This window comes from Astatotilapia calliptera, chromosome 5 (assembly GCF_964374335.1).
Source record: "Astatotilapia calliptera chromosome 5, fAstCal68.1, whole genome shotgun sequence".
Taxonomy (NCBI): Eukaryota; Metazoa; Chordata; class Actinopteri; order Cichliformes; family Cichlidae; genus Astatotilapia; species Astatotilapia calliptera.
Genome location: NC_137426.1, coordinates 16,965,300 through 16,985,875, shown reverse-complemented (window position 1 = coordinate 16,985,875; position 20,576 = coordinate 16,965,300). Strand labels below are relative to the sequence as shown.

At 39.6% G+C, this 20,576-nt stretch overlaps 1 protein-coding gene and 1 long non-coding RNA gene across 3 annotated transcripts in view; one reads left to right on the top strand and one right to left on the bottom strand.

Moving 5' to 3' along the window:
* kaznb (kazrin, periplakin interacting protein b) overlaps positions 1–20,576 on the top strand; it is a 144,729-nt gene that overhangs the window by 36,904 nt on the left and 87,249 nt on the right. The window lies entirely within an intron of this gene.
* Positions 217–16,518, bottom strand: LOC145428887 (uncharacterized). The gene is made up of 3 exons (XR_013909222.1): positions 16,320–16,518; positions 13,892–13,947; positions 217–308 (listed from the first exon to the last, which is right to left on the bottom strand). It is a non-coding gene; the product is annotated as an uncharacterized LOC145428887 (long non-coding RNA).

The following is a 20,576-nucleotide window of genomic DNA, read 5'->3' as shown; positions in this document are numbered from 1 at the left end:
AGTATGTCGGAAAAAAACAGAAAACCCATGTACAGCAAAAGCATGCAATTCAATTCAATTCAATTTTTTTATACAGCGGCAAATCACAACAACAGTCGCATCGAGGAGATTTGTATTATAAAGTAGACCTACAATAATACATACAGAGAAAAACCCAACAATTATATGACCCCTTATGAGCAAGCACTTTGGCAAAAGTGGGAAGGAAAAACTTGCTTTTAACAGGAAGAAAACCTCCAGCAGAACCAGGCTCAGGAAGGGGCGGGGCCCCGGATGGGGTGAGAGAAGGAAGACAGGATAAAGACATGCTGTGGAAGAGATCAATAACAAGTATGATTCAGTGCAGAGAGGTCTATTAACACATAGCGAGTGAGAAAGGTGACTGAAGAAGAAATGCTCAATGCATCATGGGAACAAAGTGCACAGAGAAGCCCCAATAGGCAGGTGGATTCAAACCCAGGACCTGCTTGCTGTGAGGCAACAGTGCAACTCACTGGACCACTGTGCAGCCCAACTCCGTCCATCCATCCAACAACTACTTTGTGTTTAGATGTTTTAGACTATGATGTTTATATTTCTAATTTTAATTTATGGAAACCTTTTTATACTCAGCAATGCAATATATGTTATTCAGCCCGGTTTATCTTTCCCACTTCTAATTCTCCTGGTCTCGGAGAAGCATAATATTTTCACAGTGACGGTGGTTTCAAAAGAAAGCCTAGCAACATGTTTGGAGAAATGTAACTGAAGCTATGAGCCAAAAATCACAGCTGATTGCAGCAAAGCAGTTTTTCTTACTCATATGGGTGTTTGAGCTTTTTTTAAAAAAAAATTCATTATTGACTTGAGAAGGATTAAAGATGTAATATGGGCCCAAACCCAGTAAGTAAAATAGATCACAAGTCTGGATTCATTATCCAGGAGCTGAGGCTTGGCTCAGCTGCCATTGAGAAAATTGACCAGTTCTGATCTGCTACCTAATAAGCGAATAAAATATTGACATACACGGGATATAAGAAGGGGACCAATAAAAGTCCAGTGACTGCAGCAAAAGTGTAGCCCCATACTGAAATGAATCTGTGGTTTATGTTGTTTCTATTCAGCCATTTTGACTCCTACTGGCTGCAGTAGGGTTATCAAGATCTCGTTTGTGTTTGGACACAAAGACACTGTTATTACCTGAACGTGTCGGAGGAAACGACAGCTTTCATCTCTTTCTTTGTGGAGAGATTCCTTAGGCAAGACACTTCACCCGTTGCCTACTGGTGGTGGTTGGAGGATCTGGTGGCGCCAGTGTCCGGCAGCCTCGCCTCTGTCAGTGTGCCCCAGGGTGGCTGTGGCTACAATGTAGCTTGCCATCACCAGTGTGTGAATGGGTGGATGACTGGATGTGTAAAGCACTTTGGGGTCCTTAGGGACTAGTAAAAGTGCTATACAAATACAGGGCATTTACCTTTTCATCTATTTCAGTGTTTGGTCTTGTGTACTGGTGTGGGCTAGACTTCAAAGTCCTTGGATTGCTTTTTTTTTGTAACAGCTGCAGTTTCAGTGGTATTCATTTCTCCCCACATTTCTCCCCACAACAGAAACACCAGGGAAACAAAAAAGATTAATGAGTACACAAAACCTGACCACAGTGAAGCCGAGCGCCGAAGAGATTTTAAACCAGGCCCAAGACAGCTGATGATTAGGTGAACCTCGGCGCAGGGATAAAGTGACAGCGTAGATTTAAATTTCCTGACATGGCGTGTCAGATCAGATTGGTTTTCAAATGCCACGAGACAGACACATTCGTTTCTGTGTTCCTCTCAAACCCCATCACATTAATAGACACACATGGTAATCTCTCATCCGGTGAAACAAATGCTATTTTGGTCTGTAAAGGAGGTAGAATTCGCTTTTGCTGTGGATATTTTGAGATGAAAATATGGCCTCCGACAGATGAAATGATACATGCCAGAGTGAGACTTCGTCATCTTTCAGCCTTTCTACAAGCCATCTGCTGATGCGGTTCAGGATGTTTTAGTCCGCCTTGTTTGGGGTGCGCATGTTTCTATGGAAACCCCAAGCACCGTCACAAAAGCAGATCCGGATCACTACTCGCATCTTTCTGCAGATCAAAGGTGTTCACCTCAATTTCAGAGGGAGTTTGGGCGATATGAAAGGGCCTCTTTCCCTCTGTCAGTCTCCTCTTGAGTGACAGACAGTGTTTGTACTCTCTGCAGCCCTGTCTTTGAGGGGTTGTTTGTGTCTGGCTGATGTGGATAAGTGTCTGGGATTGGCTTACTAATGCAGGAGCGCAGAGACAGATTCGTGTCCTCCTGGTGTCTTTCTCTGCGAAACAAAGGAAGCTTAAAGTTCCTGGAGATTTTTCGAGGCTTCCATCAAGCTTATTCTGTTTTGACTCTTTTGCAGAAAAGAAAGCTGATCCATTAGTCCATTATCTCGTATTACTCCTTAGGTGAGTTTCCTTGTAGTGCCGGAGTAGCCTTCACAGAACCGAAACATGAATAATTCATCGGAAACAGCAGAAGCAGGCACGAGGGGTGACATTAATGTGACGTGTGGCGGCATTGGTACGCCTATTGTTTTGTTTTTCTCAACCTTTCCAACATGTCAACACAGCCTCTTAAACACACTTATTCACTGTCGTCCCCGTTGTCATGTTTACTTTAACCTTCTTAAAAACCCTTCATCAGAGGCAGAATTTCTGTAGCGGTGACAAGTGTGTGGAATCAAAGATCGGATACTTGTTATCAAAGCCAGTGAGTTCCCTGTTGACCTTAGTCAAGATTTAAATGCTCCCTGCCTCCACAGCTTGTGAGGTGATGCAAGAAATATAAATGACTCTCCTTTCTATCTGATTCCCTGCCAGAAGCAATTGCTCTGAGGACTCCGGCCAAGTGGGCATCTAGCCCAGAGCTGCTTCAGACACCTTTAAAAAACAAAAACAACAGTAAACCAAAACCCCTTTTTGTTTCTTTGCTTTTACTAATGCAACTTTAGCTGGTCTGTTTTAAACTATGAAAAAGCCTAGAAAGAAATAGATTGGAATGAGGCATTTAGTGAACAAATGCTGTGGAAATTAAAGATATATTACTATAATACATCAAAATCTCCTAAGGTTCCTTTGTCTGCCATCTCCTTCTACACAATCATTAGTTGAGCAACCAAACTGGGCACATAGGTACATCCTGATATAGATGTTTTTTTAATCTATATCAGATATTATAATGTCACCAGGTTGCCTAGTAACCACCTAGCAACTGGCTAAAATGACCGGTTTTAGCATTCATGCACAAACACCAATTTATAAAAACAGTTTAATCTCATTTATATCCATCAAATTTCCATTATATCCACAAAAGATGAATTATACTTGGTATATTATAATGTAATCATATTACTAAAAATGAGCAAAGGGCTAAAATGACCCATGTCATTGTCTTTTTAAGGCCAACAGGACAAACAGGCCAAACACTAGAGCACAGAACAAATCTTGAAAGCGGACACTGTTGTTTGTATCTGTTGTATGTGCATGATTATTAGCTAGAAGATACTGTTAATTGTTTTATTTATTTTTAATTGATTTTATTATATGTTTATCCAGAGCACCAGCTCTTCATTTAAAATAAAATTACACAGCATTTTCCTGTATATAAGATTAAATGAGACATTTTTTTTCCTTAATTATTTTCTTTGATTTTAGGAGTTGTCAAAAAAAGAAATAATACAATTGATCCACAGACCCCAAAATAATACATGAGATTACATCATTTAAATAACAAACCGTCCTCTGTCTGATGATAATCGTGTAAACCATGCAGCACTCAGCGTTTGCTGCCTACAATCGTGTAATCTGGTCATGTAATCTGGAGTAATGCAATTAAACTGAGAGGCTCTTTGGCTATAATCCTACAATGCAAACCAGGCTCAGGAGAGGCTGGGCGTCATGGATGACCAGACCTCAGCACTGGTAGTCAGGATTCAGTTACCCAGTATTACAAGTGCCTCATTCATCCACACAGAGTGACCCAGCTTTTCCCTGCCTGGCGCCCTGCACCACATCAAAAGTCCCACATTAAATCATAGCTACTGTAAGACGATACTGGGTTTTCTGTAATGGTTTCATAGATGCAACTGACTTCAGCTTACTGCCTTGGAGCGCTAACTCTAGTTATTCTATGAAGGCAAAATATTTAAGATGCTCAAGTGGTGCATAACTCAAGGCCAGACTTTTCAGCTAAGTGGAAATCAGCAAATAAAAAAAGAAATATAAGAATATTTCTAGTTTTATTACCTAGAAAATTGGTGAAAAGTTATTTTTTATATTTATATAGACTTGAACAAGTGTAACTTATGCCTTTTTGTTTCTATTATTTTAAACGTATACTACATGTGCACCAAATTTTAAGGATGGTAAGCTTACTATTTAACAGCTGCTTGTACAAGTAATGATCACGACTCGTTAATGTGTTTTCAAATTATCTACGTGCAAAATGTACAAATCCAATTCAAAAAAAGTTGGGACTCTGTGTAAAATGTCAATTTGAAAAGAGTACAAGCTTAATTTATTATGCAAGGCTTTCCAGGCTTTTTAACAGAGTGCTGATAACAAGCTGAATGGTACCAGTCCTCAGAAATTATGTTTATGTCATTCCAAAATGAATTTGAGATTTGATCTGTCTAACCACAGAACAGTTTTCAAATTTGCCTCAGTACTTTTTAGATGAGCCGGTGTCTTCTTTAGATGTTAGACCTTTAACCTGCATTTGTGCATTTCTGGAATGACAGAATCCTGACTGTTTTTAATGCTGTGCCACCTGAGGGCCTGAAGATCACAAGCATCCAATATTCATTTTCAGCTTTGTCCCTTGCACACAGTGATTCCTCTGGATTTTCTGAAACTGTTTCCAGCCTTTCATTTCTCCTGTCCCAACTTTTCTGAGACAGTAAAGTGTCACATTTTAAATATTATAGATAGATATGTTTTCTATGTTTTGAATGAAATACAGGTTTCTTGCATTCTGTTTTTAATTTACATTTTGCACAGTGTCCCAACATTTTCAGTTGGTAAATGTTCAGCCTGAGATTTGTTTGGTCAGTCTGCATTTTGTTTGGGAAATTTCATTGCAGAACAAACAAAAAGCAAAAAATCATATTGCTGAGTCACTTATTCTGGAAATAGAATGTTAATGAGCAACAGGAAAAGCATTTGGCTATTAGACTAAATGGTTTCTTAAGAGCATTTTCGTGTTGGTTGAGGAAAGTTTCTTTTAATGTTCTTCTTTCCGGTAATGCAAAATAAACCAGCTTCTATTTCCAGCTCCTGTATTTTCACTTTTGTAGCTATTGCTATTACTCTGTTTCATCAAGTAAAGATGAGCGCAAAAGAGACGTCATGTTTAGCCAGTACATTTAGTGCATGACAGCCAGCAGGTAAAGCCTGCACATATGGTATAACTCCCACCTTATAGTGAAACTTAAAGGAAGACCTGAAGGATTCAGTATGTGGAGGTTCTCCTTGGGTCTCTCATATTTGCCTTATTTAAATTTATTTTTTGCCCTGGACGCATGGTACTGTATATTATGCTTTACTTAGCTCTAATCCACATGATTTACTCTAAGTTTACCATATTGCTCGTATATTAACACTTCTCTGCTGCATATCATTGCTTCCTGGGAAAAAGAGGATGTGTTAGATTCATAAACAAGCTCAAACATTTAAATGGAAAGATTAACTGCGGGAGCACGGTGAAGTGTAAAAGCAGGAAATAGGATCAGAAATGTCAAACATAAATGCTCATAATGAAAACCCAATTTCGATATGTTCCAATAAGCCTATTACTAAAATGGAAGCAGTTGGTTTGATTGTGCTGTTTACATAATGAATCATGTTCTTAATGTGCTATTCTGCTCTATTCCGGTCTTGTTAGTATTCATGAGGACGATTGGCTCTCCTCGACTTCTGCTCTGAATCCTCTTACGTTCTGCTACAGTTTCACATCTATACATTTGTTAGTGTGTGCTGCTGGCTGCTCCGCTCTGCCTGGATGCTCCACTTATTGTTTGACTGTTTTGGTTAGAACATGTTCCCAGGGATCTTAACTAAAAGCCCATCAGCATGCATAATCATACATTGTCTAATACTGCTGTTGCCAGATTACTGAATCCTTTTCTTTTTTTTAGTTGTTTTACAGTTCTCTGGAGAACTATCCCACTCCATCGTGAATAACTGCAGTTTTTTAGCAGCAGATGGTATTTTAATGAACTCCACAGAAGATATTTTAATACGATGCTTGTCCTGTTGCAACCATGACATAAGATGCCAGGCAGGTTCTTTAGGAAACATCAACACATGTTGCTCTATGAGGCCAATGTGTGGCTAAATATTTTTCTTGTGCAATGCAGAAGTACGACAGTAGAAGAAGAAGATTCTTGATAAATGAAACATTACAAGAAATGCTGAAAGAAACATCTTCTCCTTGGCATGGTATCAAACAATGACAGTCATAAAAATGATGTCAGTATTTATTTTATTTTGAGGCATTGTGGTTGAATGCTTGAAGTCATTCCACAGTAGAAAATGAGGCTCAGCAGGTTTCCAGCAAAATATCAAGGATTGATTTGGAGTAAAGCTGTTTTGAAAAGCACCAGTTTGAGAACAGTTGCTCTAAATGTCTAACATTTCTCCAAACAGTTAATTATTTTAGTTTAGTTTTTTTAAGACCAACTTGCTCCCTGCTGATCTCAATGAATAAATATGTAGGAAAATTAAGCAATATCTTGATATCCCAGGAAAATGGACTAAAATCTTATGATCCATGAACTCTGTTTGCTTACAAACTCCCCCCTACACAATCAGGAGCCGAGAAATCAAACTTGGCACACATGTATATCTTAGGGCCCCGAAGCAACCATATAACTCTTCCACCCTGGCTCTCCACAGGGCTGTGCGCTTCTGTAGGACTGCACATCCACCCAGCCCATTAACACAATTACTAAGTTTGCTAATGACATCACACTGGTGGGAGTCATATCAGGGGGAGATGAGTCTGCCTACAAGAACTGGTCATCTGGTGCGCGGCACACAATCTGACAGTCTGAAGACAAAAGAAATCATCATAGACTTAAAGAAGACCAGAGCCCCTCACCCGCTGATCATCAGTGGAGACTCTGTAGAAAGGGTCCTATGATTTTAAATAACCTTCATTTCTGACAACCTTGCCTGGTCTGCTAACACTACAGCTGCAGTGAAGAAGGCTCTGGAGCGCCCTCACTTCCTGAGGTTGCTGAAGAAGAATTGTGCAGAAGAGAAACTGCTGGTGGTCTTCTATCATTCACCCCAGAAAGCATCCTGGTGTACTGATTTATCTGCAGCAGATAAAAATGATAAGAGCGTAATAAACACTGCACAAAAGATCATTGGTTGTGCTCTTCCCTTTTTGGAAGAGATTGCAAAAGCAAGATAGCGCTCAAAAGCTGTAAAATCACTAGAGACAGTTGTTACCCTGGACATATGTTGTTTGTCCTGTTGCCCTCTGGTAGATGCCACAGGCCCATCCAAACAAGAGCAAAAAGATTAAAGAGCAGTTTTTATTCAAGGGCAATTACTGTCCTAAATCAATCAGGATTACAATGATGCACTGTGACACCTTCTATTTAATTCTTGACTCCCTTATTTTGATAATTATATATTATCTTCTGCTGAAAGAGCTTGGTTTACTGTGCAAATTACTTTGTTGTTTCATTGTGTGAATGGTTTATTTTTTTATACTGTGTGTTATTTATTTTTCAATGATTACCTGCAGAAGCAACACCGCAATTTCCCTTCATTTTATAATACAATAACAAGAAGAGGCATTCGAATTCTGAAAATCACAGACCAAACGCTACTGCAGCATTGACACGTACTAGTGACATTAAAAATGTTTTTCTTGCAGAGTTTATATCCCCCTCAAAAAACATAGAAATCGGCCTCAGTGTCACATTCTGGTTAGAATGAGGATTTCTCATCATTATTTAAAATCATGATATAAACTAATCTGGAAGTTATCAGATATTCAAAAAGTAGAGTTACCGAGCAGTTTGTGTTTTCATTGAGTCTCACTGCTCGCCGATCGTTTCTCTACATGTACAGTAGGAGAAGCTGCTCCTGAAAGCTAAAGCAAAGCAACTGCTTGCACAAGGAACTGCACCAGCTATCAATCCCTCCCTTCAAAATCCCACCCAGAGCTCCATCATATCTTCAGGAACGTAATCCTCTTGTCCGTGACAGACAACATGCAGCAGTAAAGTCCCGTCACTTCACCTCCACAAAAAACCCAGGCGTGTCCCGTAAGGTTCGAGTTTGTGGGACCTGCCCACACAAAATAATTCACTACCATGAAACCTGCAAAAAACACCAACTCATTCATTTAGTACTCTGCAGATTTACTACCACCTGCTACTAACAGGGTGCAGAAGGCAGACGGCAGAGGGCTGAGATATAGTACAGCATGTTTTGTTTAAAAAAAAAGGATTTAAGAGCTCTGCTTAAAATTTTGCACTTTTTCATTTGCGTTTCAGACCTAATGTCCTGTAAAACATGCAAGGCTTTTGGAGACACGGTGGTCAAGTGTTTGTCACCGTAGCTTCACAGCAAGCTGTTTCTGGTTTTGAACCTGTGGGTTTTTTTGTAGAGTTTATATGTTATGTGTATGTTTGAGCTTTCTTTAGGTGCTCTGTGTTCATCCTACTGTCCAAAGTTATGTCTGCATGGATAATTGGTGATTTTACTTGATATGAGTGTGAATGGTTCTCAGAGTCTCTTTGTTAGCCATGAGATGGACTGGCAGTCTGTCCAGGGTGTTATCTGGGATTGGCTCCAGCTCCTCCACAACCCTAGCTGGATAAGGAGTAAAGAAAATGGATGAATGGATGGATTTGAGCTTTGCTTAAGAGAGGGGTTTTAATCAATTCGTCATACAGTGTAATGTATTTACAATGATATTTTAAGCTTGAACTGAGAAAATGTTGCATAAATTCAAACGGAAAAACATAATGCTTCCTATATTGTGTTTTTATGGACGGCAGCGTTGATCCATCTGTCACTCAGCCCACCACTTCAGTTTGTGTGACGCTGAAAAATTTCAATTCTATTTGATGGATTGCTGTAAACTTTAGCAAATTCAGTGGTGTTCAGCAAACTCTTGTGTGCTAACACACTAAACTAAGATGCTGAACATTAGCATGTCAGCTGTAATGTCACACAGGAAACACTCAAGCATCACAAAATTGTTCTCCTTCAGTTTGCAAAATTTCACTCATACCTGCCACAAACTCGGATATACAGTTTGCACAGCTCAGGATAATTACATTCATCCTGCGCCTCAGTGCTTCTGTTACTACTGCATCATGCATTCGCATATGGAAAATGGCTCATGTGCTTCCTTTACATAATACTGGTGACTTTTGTGACCTCACAAACTATTGACTCCTGAAAATCTATCTTGGAGTCATTAGTCAACACATAATAGCACTGCTAACTGTAAGATAATAAGGATTTAGATCTGCTCATTGTTGATATAATCAAGGCTTTTGATGTGGCTGATCAAAAAATGCTATTAAATTAACTGATTTCTGTGGGCTTTGATGCTTCAGGTAAATAACTGTAGGCATTCCTAAAGGATAGATATTAGGACTATCTTCTCTTCCAAATTTGCAGAATTTCCTCTATAATTTAAAACTTTTCAGTTCCAAATTAACATTTATCCTGAATGTCCAGAATTTTAATTATGCTTTTAATGAAGATTTGATGGATGCAGCTCAGCATTATAAATATTTATAATATGCTGTATTTTCATTAGGATAATTGGACATGTCCTACACCTCAGTGCTCCTGTTGCTACTACATCACACATGTACATATGGAAAATTGCCTACGCGCTTCCATTATGTAACACTGCTAACGTTTGTGACCTTACAAACTGCTGACCTCAATATTACATTGAAATCCTAGCGCTATTAGTCGACACACGATAGTACTGCTAACTGTAGGATAATAAGGGGCTTCAGCTAGCAGGATTTAGGTCTGGTCATTGTTGATCTACTCAAGGATTTTGATACATGTGACATAAAAATGACACATTCAAGCAGGACAAGTGGTAGGAAACATTTTGTACATTTATCCAGACTGATGCAATCGCAGACAACGGGTGTCTCAAATCTTTAGCTGTGCATTTTCACCGCAAGAGCTCTTCACCATACTTTTCTGCTTCTATACCTTTTATGTCTAGCCATTGGACGTCTCTTCAGGGAAGAAGCAGAAAGACCATTAAGCTTTCAAGGGCTCGTATAATGAAAGGTGGTTTTTAAGTCTCAGAAAAATTGCAGTCCAACGTGATTGTTATCCTCGGTAAACAAACTGCCTTTGATTGTAGCTTTAAGCTATGGTGATCAACAAATACTCTTTGTCCTCCCCCTTCTCGCTTTAGTCCCTCTCTGCTTATTTGTCTCTGTGTTTGTCTCCATATTCTTCTCCTCTCTCTGGCATGTTCACATACAAAGAGCTCAAACAAAATCATATTAGAGGCACAAACAATCTACAAATACCAGTCACTGAGGATAATAAACACATTCTCTGCAGGGAAACTGGTGGGTACATACTCTGGAGTACATTCATTTTGTGAGGCATGTAAAATGGTACTATGGTAATTATCTTGCCCACATGCAGCATTTTTTAGAAGCAGAAAGGAATATTACATTGTTTTGCTTTTCATGGATCTTAGTATTAATGCCCTGTTCTAATCCCTTACAAGAGCAAAACTCCCTGAGCCAGACAAGTTTTGGATTCAAACAAACTCATTTAGCATGCAGATTAATGCAATTCCCAGCTCCTGCAGGAGTCAGCTTATTAAACACATTTAAATCACATACATTTACAATTAGAGTAAGTTAGAGCTATTAAATAAAAGACATAATACAAAAGTAGCTCACCAGCACAGTTTGTCTCTCTAAACACATTTGCATAAGTGCTTCGTCCTTTCACAGCCAAGCATAAAGCATAGTCACACTCTTTAAACGCAGTTAAAGCAGGCGAATGAGCCACCTTTTTCTTTAGTTATATTCATGGATGAGTCAGCCATATTGCTCTAATTAAAATAATCAAAGTCCTGCTGTCAGGTTGGCACTTCTTAGGCACAGTTGTGGCTTGTGTTTAATTGCTTTTGCATTTTAATGTTTGAGAAAGTCTATCTGTGGGTGCATATGTATGAGTACAGGTGTGTGCGTGTCTGGGTGTGTGCGTGCGTGCAGACGGCTTTCCATGCAGAGCAGCATGCTACTGTGGAACAGTGAGAGCTTTTGCAGGTCCGGTCATCAGCGTTCCTCCTGCTGACTATACTGCACGCTTGAATGTCTTTCAATTTAGGCCTTCTGATAACTCGGCTCTCTCTCTCACAGAGATAAATGTTGAAATATAATAAATGAGTTTGCAACTTCACATGTTGTGGCTCCGACCTCATCCTTCTCACACTGTCTCTGTGCCCTTCCATTTCACTGGCTTATTTATCTTTCGCTTCGCTTTCCTTGTTGCTCATTTTTCAACATGTTTGAATGACTTTCCTATCTTGTAGCATAAGCTTTAGCAAATAAAGACTGTTTTTTCAAGTACAGAAGGATTTTTACTTCCTGGGAACAATTTTGAATCCTCTTTATACTACAGAGTTATTACTATAACAATAGAACAGGAATTTGACTCTATTATGCAAAAATTATATTTCCTCTTCGAGACCTTACTGAGACAATTACAAGTTTGGAACAGTTTTACTGCTAGCATTATGCATTTATTTGCATAAGAGGTGGACTGCTGAGATATGGAGAAATGGGGAAAAAAACTGCAATATTGACATGCATACAAAGTAGCTGTGTGGTGACAGTGATAAAGCAGTGATGGAGTGATCATTGTCTCTAGTGTCGCTGTGCACTGAAACTGTCCACTAGAGTTGGAACAAATGAGAGTGAGATGAGTCTCTTAATCAATACGCTTTGCAGATGTGCCTTTACTTGCACAAACAACATGCACTGTACCAAAACTTTTCTCAGATATGGATTAATCTGTCCTCTGGACTGCACTTTTTTTCCCCTCCTTAACCTGTCAGTCAGGTATTTTCCTGCAGTGCTACAGTAAATCTGGCTGTGGTAGTCTTTAGTGTAGAAAATTCCTGTCTGGTCTCAGCTACATTGAGAGTTTTTACTGCAGACTGCTATAGCCTCTGCTACTGAATGTTGTTCACTACCCAGGGTTAGAGAACAAATAACATTTCAGTAGGAAAATCAATACCACCCTCATGTATGCATGTTTACTGTGACACTAATCTCAGCAGCATATTGACTAGCATATTAACTTAGCTTATCCTCTAGCTCACTAAGCCACAAACCTCCTGGAATATACTGCAGGCACATATCTGAATGCAAAATCCTTTTTTTTAACAATTATTTTAACAATTATTAGGAAAATAATGTATTTCTAGAGCGCTTTAGAGATGCTAACTTTAAATGCTAGCTATTTAGCATTGCTGTCAGTCTTTGTACTATGCTAAGCTAACAGAATGTAGCTTCATATTTACTCATGTATAAGTACTTTAGCAGACATCCACAAAGCAAAAATACCAGCAGAGAAACAATAACATTCAGTCATACACTATATGGACAAAAGTACTAGACCCCCTAAAGGAGCTGCTTGGCCATGGAAACCCATAACATGAAGTTCCAGCACAGGTTTTAGGTTCTTCAATTAGGTGCTTCAATGGTTGCCTACTCCATATCCGGTTTAGTTCACACTTTTTGAAGTTTTACTACTGCTGGGCTCATAGGTGCAGCAGTTTTGCTGCAACCCCAATAGGGAGCCAGAAACCTCCAGGAACCACTGCCAACCAGTTAGAGAATACCGTACACAAATTTCTCTAGCAACCACTAGCAACCACTCGTATCACATCAAAAATGGAGGGCAACTTTTGAAAAAACATCAATACTACTTGATTGTGGAATACATAGGAGGGAAGAAATTACACAAAAGGACTTGTTGCAACAGGGGCGTCCTATTATAGTACCACACTACAATTCAGTGAGCTCCAAGACACATACTTTATCAAAAGTTCATCAGACTGCATGGCTAGGTGCTTGATTTTAAACAAAAGACTGAATTAAAAAGACTTAGAATTGTGCCCCAGTACATTGTCTGTGTAGCTTATGCCAATATATGCGCTTTCATTGGTTGCTTCAATATCGGATCATGAAGTTGAGAAAGGTTTGGGTGTGAATCCACCAACAATCAATGGCCTCTGGTCGCCATATTACTGATAATGACCTCCTGTGTGAAAAGCTCTTTAGTCTTTCACCTTGTCTTCTTTTATTTCACCGATTGAAGATGGGTGCTTTACCAGAAAAAGACACACAGCTGACCTGCCAACCATTTCCCTATCCAAGTCTTGCCCAGATACCTTCTCGAAGTGCACTTCAACCTGCTCTCAGCAGCCTATAACCAGCTAAACGTAAATCATAAATCAACCAGGAGAGCTCTGTCAGGGTGATTACCCCTGTAGTTGCTCTCTGAAAATCACTATACTGCCCTAAAAGAAGAAGGAAACAGAGATTGATGGAGAAAAGTTTGGCAATGAAAGATTTTCCTTGTATGTAGTAGAAAATGTTTTACCTTGACAGATGTCCTCCTGTAGTATTACTCACAGACGAATAATTTGCTCTGCTGAAACCTGTTTTTGCTTTTTATGGCCTGAAACAGTGTGATTAAGCTACCACTTGATACTCCAATAATCTCATATTATTTGGATTTACGGTACTCAAATTGCTGTTACTATGTTGCTAATCACGCCACCTTCAACTATTTTCTCACCTGAAAGCAACAGGAGCACATCTCGTTCTCTCAGCATCTCCTTTTAATTGTGTCTCCTGCAGAAGAGAGCACAGAAGAGTGGCAGCAGGGGTGAGGATCTCATTTAGAGTGAAGCAAAGTAGCCAAGTGTGTAATGCTTTTCACAAAAACAGGCACCTTCGGTTTCAACACTGATCTCACCATGATATCCATGTTATTAGATATTCAGCTCTGCATGTCTGAACGTTTCATTGTGAAGAGAGAAGTACAAATGTGGTAGAGCTAAGGAAGAAAAAGGCTATTGATTATGAGTACCACAGTGAGCACAATGAGGAGAAGCAATTGCAGGAAGCAGGCAGCAGGGAGCAGAAGTGAGAATGAGGGGAAATGAGAGAAAAATCAAAATGGTGTTCAGCAGAGAATAAGTATGGGAAAAAAACCACATTTCCTCAGATTTATTTCCCATCCTGCAGGTTCATCATAACAAAACCGCCGTCTCTCACCCATGCTTCCTCTCTCCCTTTGATTCCCTCAGAGCCCTGTAGACAAGCCTTTATCTTGATACTTATCAAGGCCTCTGGCAGTGTGTTTCATCCGTAACCCTGTCAACTGTTATCTCCAAGTGTAGAGGCTGTCAAACTGTTAACTGTGTTTACTGTGGTAAACAATTATTACAACGCTATCAGTGATGGGAGAAGGACATGGCTGCAAGGTGTTTGAGCGGTGTCGACTTTGGGCGGAAAGTGTGTTGAGTTTGACAACAGATAATAGGTGTTTCTCTTCAGGATTTATCTCAGCCTAGAAAAGCATCAGTGATGAGAGTTTACCCTTCTGCCAAAGTTGAGGCTGCAGAGGTGGAGTGGAGCTGCGGCTTTTCCACCGTTGCCTGAATGTTCATTCAGTGATTATCTGCATGTGCAGACAGTTGCAGAGCTGGAGCTGAAGAGATGACGAGTGCTACTTCTGATCAAGCATTTTATTTCATGTGTTGCATTAGATATAAATTCAGTCAGTTCCTCTGACTTCTGTTACTGTTGAAGATAAGTCTAACACTTTGGTTTTAAATGAAAAACGGTGAAGTTTCTGCTATAACTTAAATTATTGCTTCATCAAACATTTAACACCGAATGAGTTTAAAACGTATCAGATGGCTATAATGGAAGAGAAAAGATTCACCTTGCTATCAACAAGTCAGACATCTTTTATCTTTAGAACGTTTTTGTGCATATCCATAATGCAAATCTCCAATTCTACCACATCCCACAGCTACTATATTGAGATATGGTCACCGTGGAGGCCATTTGAGTGCAGTGAACTCATTGTCATGTTCAAGAAAACAGTCTGAAATAATTTCAGCTTTGTAGCATGGTGTGTTATCCTGCTGGAAGCAGCCATGAGAAGATGGGTACACTGTGGTCATAAACAGATAGTGATTATAATAATACTCAGGTAGGCTGTGGTGTTTAATCAGCGCTCAAGCAGGGCTCATGCTATGCCAAGAAAATATCCCCCACACCATTACACCACCAACAGCCTGAACCGCTGGTGCATGGTAGGATGGATCCATGTTTTCATGTTGTTTATGCAAAATTCTGACCCTACCATCAGAAATGATGACTAATCAGACCAGACCATGTTTTTTAGCCTTTTATTGTCCAATTTTGGTGTGCATGAGCAAATTGTAGCCTCAGTTTGCTGCACCCAGTGTGGTCTTCTACTGTTGCAGCCCATTTGCCTCAAAGTTTGATCTGTTGTGCATTCAAAGATGCTCTTCTCCTTACCTTGGTTATAATGAGTCGTTATATACCTTACTGTTGCTTTCCTATAAGCTCAAAGATTTCTTGCAATTCTCCTTTGACCTCTTGTATTAAGAAGGCATTTGCCTGCTGTTTACTGAATATACCAATACCCTCACAATAAGTTAAAGTCACTCATCTTATTTTTCTTACACATTCTTATGATGATTTGAATTTCAGCAGATTGTCTTGATTATGCATTGAATTGCTCCCATGTGACTGGCTGACTAAATATAATAGTCAGAGGAACAGATTTAACAAATCAAGTGACCAATGAGTGTATGTCTGGCCTCCCATGTACACTACTCAGACAGCAGCCTCACCTACACCAAACAAAGTACTTCTAGAAGCCAAAAACACATCTGTGTGCTACATGTGAAAAAGAGCAGCTTCAGACAGTGCAGGGACCTGATTCTCCCAAATTTATCTGGAGTCGTTGGACAAAGACAGGTCAGTTGAATCCTTTTACATTGAACACCGTCATGTTATCCATTAATGATACTTCCTTTCATAAGCAGTAAAGCTTCTAACTAATGAGTAAACTTATATAAAGGTTTTTTGAGCAAGGCTGTTATACACCAAAAGTGACATGAAAGAAGCATTAGAGAAAAAGCTCAATACAAAAAGAAAGAAGTTGAGTTTCCGTTCCCCACCATTCATAGTTTATTCCATCAATGCCGCTCTGTCCTCGATTGTCACTACTTGGGGCAAAAGGCTTTCTCTCTTCGTCACTTCCACAGACATAAATACCCTGTTTTTTTCCTCCAGCTGTGACATTTCCATCTGGTAATTCTGCAGTGTGTGGAGCATTCAAAGCAGCATTCTTCATGCAAGCTTTCTATAGCTTTATCTGTCCTGTCACACATGTGATGCAATCGTTTTTGTATTGCATCACTTTAAACAGTGTGCATGTGCTTTTTAGTAACAAAGTACACATTTCTGCAACAATGAATCAAGCACACATGATCTTAGGATAGTTTAAAGGCAGAAGCCTTGTTTTTGTGAAAAACTGGCTGTTTTTTAACTGACTGCCAAAGGCCAGATTTGTCTGAAGTATCTTGTTTGTCGCAAATGTTGGCAAAAAGAAAGAAAGTGGTAATGGCACACAAAATGCTAGTTTTATTTGTAACTAGGCACACCCTCACACACACACACTAATCCGATGCCACACAGACAAAGGTAACATCTAAATGCAGTGCAAATTAACTTGCCTACAAGAAAAGAATGAAAAGTCCTTTATGCTTTGATGTTGGCAGACGGTGTGCTGTGGGCTCAGACAGCCTTTAATGTCAGAATAAAATAACCTGTAACTTGCTGTTTTGATACAGACCACAGCAGACTGAATATTGTGACATATTACAATTTACAAATTCAGGCCTGCTGTCTGTGACAGCTTAGATTCGGTGCAGCGCTACATGAAGGCTGGGATATACTTTCAGCCATATACAAGCTTTACTCCTTGGGAAGATGTTTTTTTCTCTCTCAGTGACGGTTAAGAAAACATGCCTATTATTACTTGACCGTGACAAGAACCTAAAAATATTTAAGATTTCAGATCATAAACAATGACTGCTTTTTAAGAGTGTTACATCTGTGAGATATAATACTGGAGATGAGCTTTAGTCATGGGCAATATGGATATGGAAAATCTTTTGTTGTAATAGATTTATTTCAATAGCCAGATGGGGATGTGTGTTTTTGGCTAATCCTGTGAATTAAATTAATTCTACAACTAAATTTGATTAATAATACCATAAAAATGCAATGCATTTCCCACAGGCCTTCAACATTTCCTGCAATTACCTAATTGTCAGCACAGATCAATATTTTCTTTATTAACATGGTATCAAATGCCTAATGCAATGCAATGTTATAAACCCATGAAGAGTTATCACTATACATGGAGCCTGTCTCAGTTCTCCTGTACTTTTCAGCTTCCCGTTTTACAACATTTTGCTTTTAGCCTCCAGCAACTTTACTATTGTGATTCACTCTTACTTCTCTTATCATCATCATTCTGGCACAGCAGGAACAGTTTCATCCAAACAAGCCCTAAAAACCCATTGTTTTCCATCTGGACCCATGGCAGACAGACAGAAATGATGAAGATGGTTTAACATTTAGTAACCAGAGAAAAAACCAGACATACCTGTCAAGATTTAATGGAGACAAAAGAAAGGAGATGTGAAAAGGAGACTGGCAAGCAACTGAAAATATTTCTCAAGGTTTGCTTTTTGTAGTCACTGCTGTAAACCCAACAACACCGGTGTTGTTAGGTTTAATATATATATATATATATATATATATATATATATATATATACATACATACATACATACATACATACATATACATATATATATATTGCTATAAGATTGCTTCTAAGAGCATTTGTGAAAGAATATATCGCGCTCAGTGAATTCTGGTATGGTACCGTGATAGGATGACACCTGTGGAACAAGTCAGGAAATTTCCCTCGCTAAATATTCCACAGTCAACTGTTATTGGTATTGTAAGAAAGTGGAAGCGATTGCGAACGACAGCAACTCAGCCACAAAGTGGTAGGCCACATAAAATTACAGAGCAGGGTCAGCAGATGTGCAAAGTGTGCAGAGGTCACCAACTTTATGCAGAGTTAGTTGCTACAAACCTCCAAGCTTTCATGTGGCCTTTAGATTAGCTCAAGAAGAGTGTGTAGGGAACGTCATGGAATAGGTTTCCAAATAAATTTTTAAAAATTTGAATTAGGCAAATAAGCAGACTTATAGTTGTGTACTTTGATGTCCTGTTTTATTTTGAACTTACTTACCAGTAAAATGGTCGTGTAATCAAATCTTCTTAGGAAAGTCCCTAACTAGTAAGGAAATGTGCTTCAGTGTTTCCTTAAATACTTCCTTTCACACTGGATACTGGACCAACCTTTAAGAAAAGGAAGTAAGATGCCATACCAAAATTCATAGTGGCACACTACACTACTGTCATGAAAAACACGTCTTCTATCTATATGTCTTTCATTAAATAAGCTGATAGGAGCACTCTGAGCAAAGCATACAAGATGAACTTTCTGCAGTCCGGGTCACATAGTAGTTTCATCATGGCCCACATCACTAGAATCCATCATCACATTATTAAAGAGCCTGGTGTAAGTGCAGTCCGATTATTAGCGCATCGTATTTCACTTTTCCTAAATCCTGATATATATTTTCCCTCACACCTTAACTTATCCTTATGCCCTTTTCCATCAAGGTTAAGGTAAAGTGATAAGAAAAAGAAAGCAGGAGGTCATTTTTTGGACTTTTCCTTTTTTTCTTCATTTCCTGCCTTTGTGAGAATAAGTCATCACTGTGTACATACAGTGGGGCAAAAAAGTATTTAGTCAGCCACCGATTGTGCAAGTTCCCCCACCTAAAATGATGACAGAGGTCAGTAATTTGCACCAGAGGTACACTTCAACTGTGAGAGACAGAATGTGAAAAAAAAAATCCATGAATCCACATGGTAGGATTTGTAAAGAATTTATTCGTAAATCAGGGTGGAAAATAAGTATTTGGTCAATAACAAAAATACAACTCAATACTTTGTAACATAACCTTTGTTGGCAATAACAGAGGTCAAACGTTTACTATAGGTCTTTACCAGGTTTGCACACACAGTAGCTGGTATTTTGACCCATTCCTCCATACAGATCTTCTCGAGAGCAGTGATGTTTTGGGGCTGTCGCCGAGCAACACGGACTTTCAACTCCCGCCACAGATTTTCTATGGGGTTGAGGTCTGGAGACTGGCTAGGCCACTCCAGGACTTTCAAATGCTTCTTACGGAGCCACTCCTTTGTTGCCCGGGCGGTGTGTTTTGGATCATTGTCATGTTGGAAGACCCAGCCTCGTTTCATCTTCAAAGTTCTCACTGATGGAAGGAGGTTTTGGCTCAAAATCTCACGATACATGGCCCCATTCATTCTGTCCTTAACACGGATCAGTCGTCCTGTCCCCTTGGCAGAAAAACAGCCCCATAGCATGATGTTTCCACCCCCATGCTTCACAGTAGGTATGGTGTTCTTGGGATGCAACTCAGTATTCTTCTTCCTCCAAACACGACGAGTTGAGTCTATACCAAAAAGTTCTACTTTGGTTTCATCTGACCACATGACATTCTCCCAATCCTCTGCTGTATCATCCATGTGCTCTCTGGCAAACTTCAGACGGGCCTGGACATGCGCTGGCTTCAGCAGCGGAACACGTCTGGCACTGCGGGATTTGATTCCCTGCCGTTGTAGTGTGTTACTGATGGTGACCTTTGTTACTTTGGTCCCAGCTCTCTGCAGGTCATTCACCAGGTCCCCCCGTGTGGTTCTGGGATCTTTGCTCACCGTTCTCATGATCATTTTGACCCCACGGGATGAGATCTTGCGTGGAGCCCCAGATCGTGGGAGATTATCAGTGGTCTTGTATGTCTTCCATTTTCTGATGATTGCTCCCACAGTTGATTTTTTCACACCAAGCTGCTTGCCTATTGTAGATTCACTCTTCCCAGTCTGGTGCAGGTCTACAATACTTTTCCTGGTGTCCTTCGAAAGCTCTTTGGTCTTGGCCATGGCGGAGTTTGGAGTCTGACTGTTTGAGGCTGTGGACAGGTGTCTTTTATACAGATGATGAGTTCAAACAGGTGCCATTCATACAGGTAACGAGTGGGGGACAGAAAAGCTTCTTACAGAAGACGTTACAGGTCTGTGAGAGCCAGAGATCTTCCTTGTTTGAGGTGACCAAATACTTATTTTCCACCCTGATTTACGAATAAATTCTTTACAAATCCTACCATGTGAATTCATGGATTTTTTTTCACATTCGGTCTCTCACAGTTGAAGTGTACCTCTGGTGCAAATTACTGACCTCTGTCATCATTTTAAGTGGG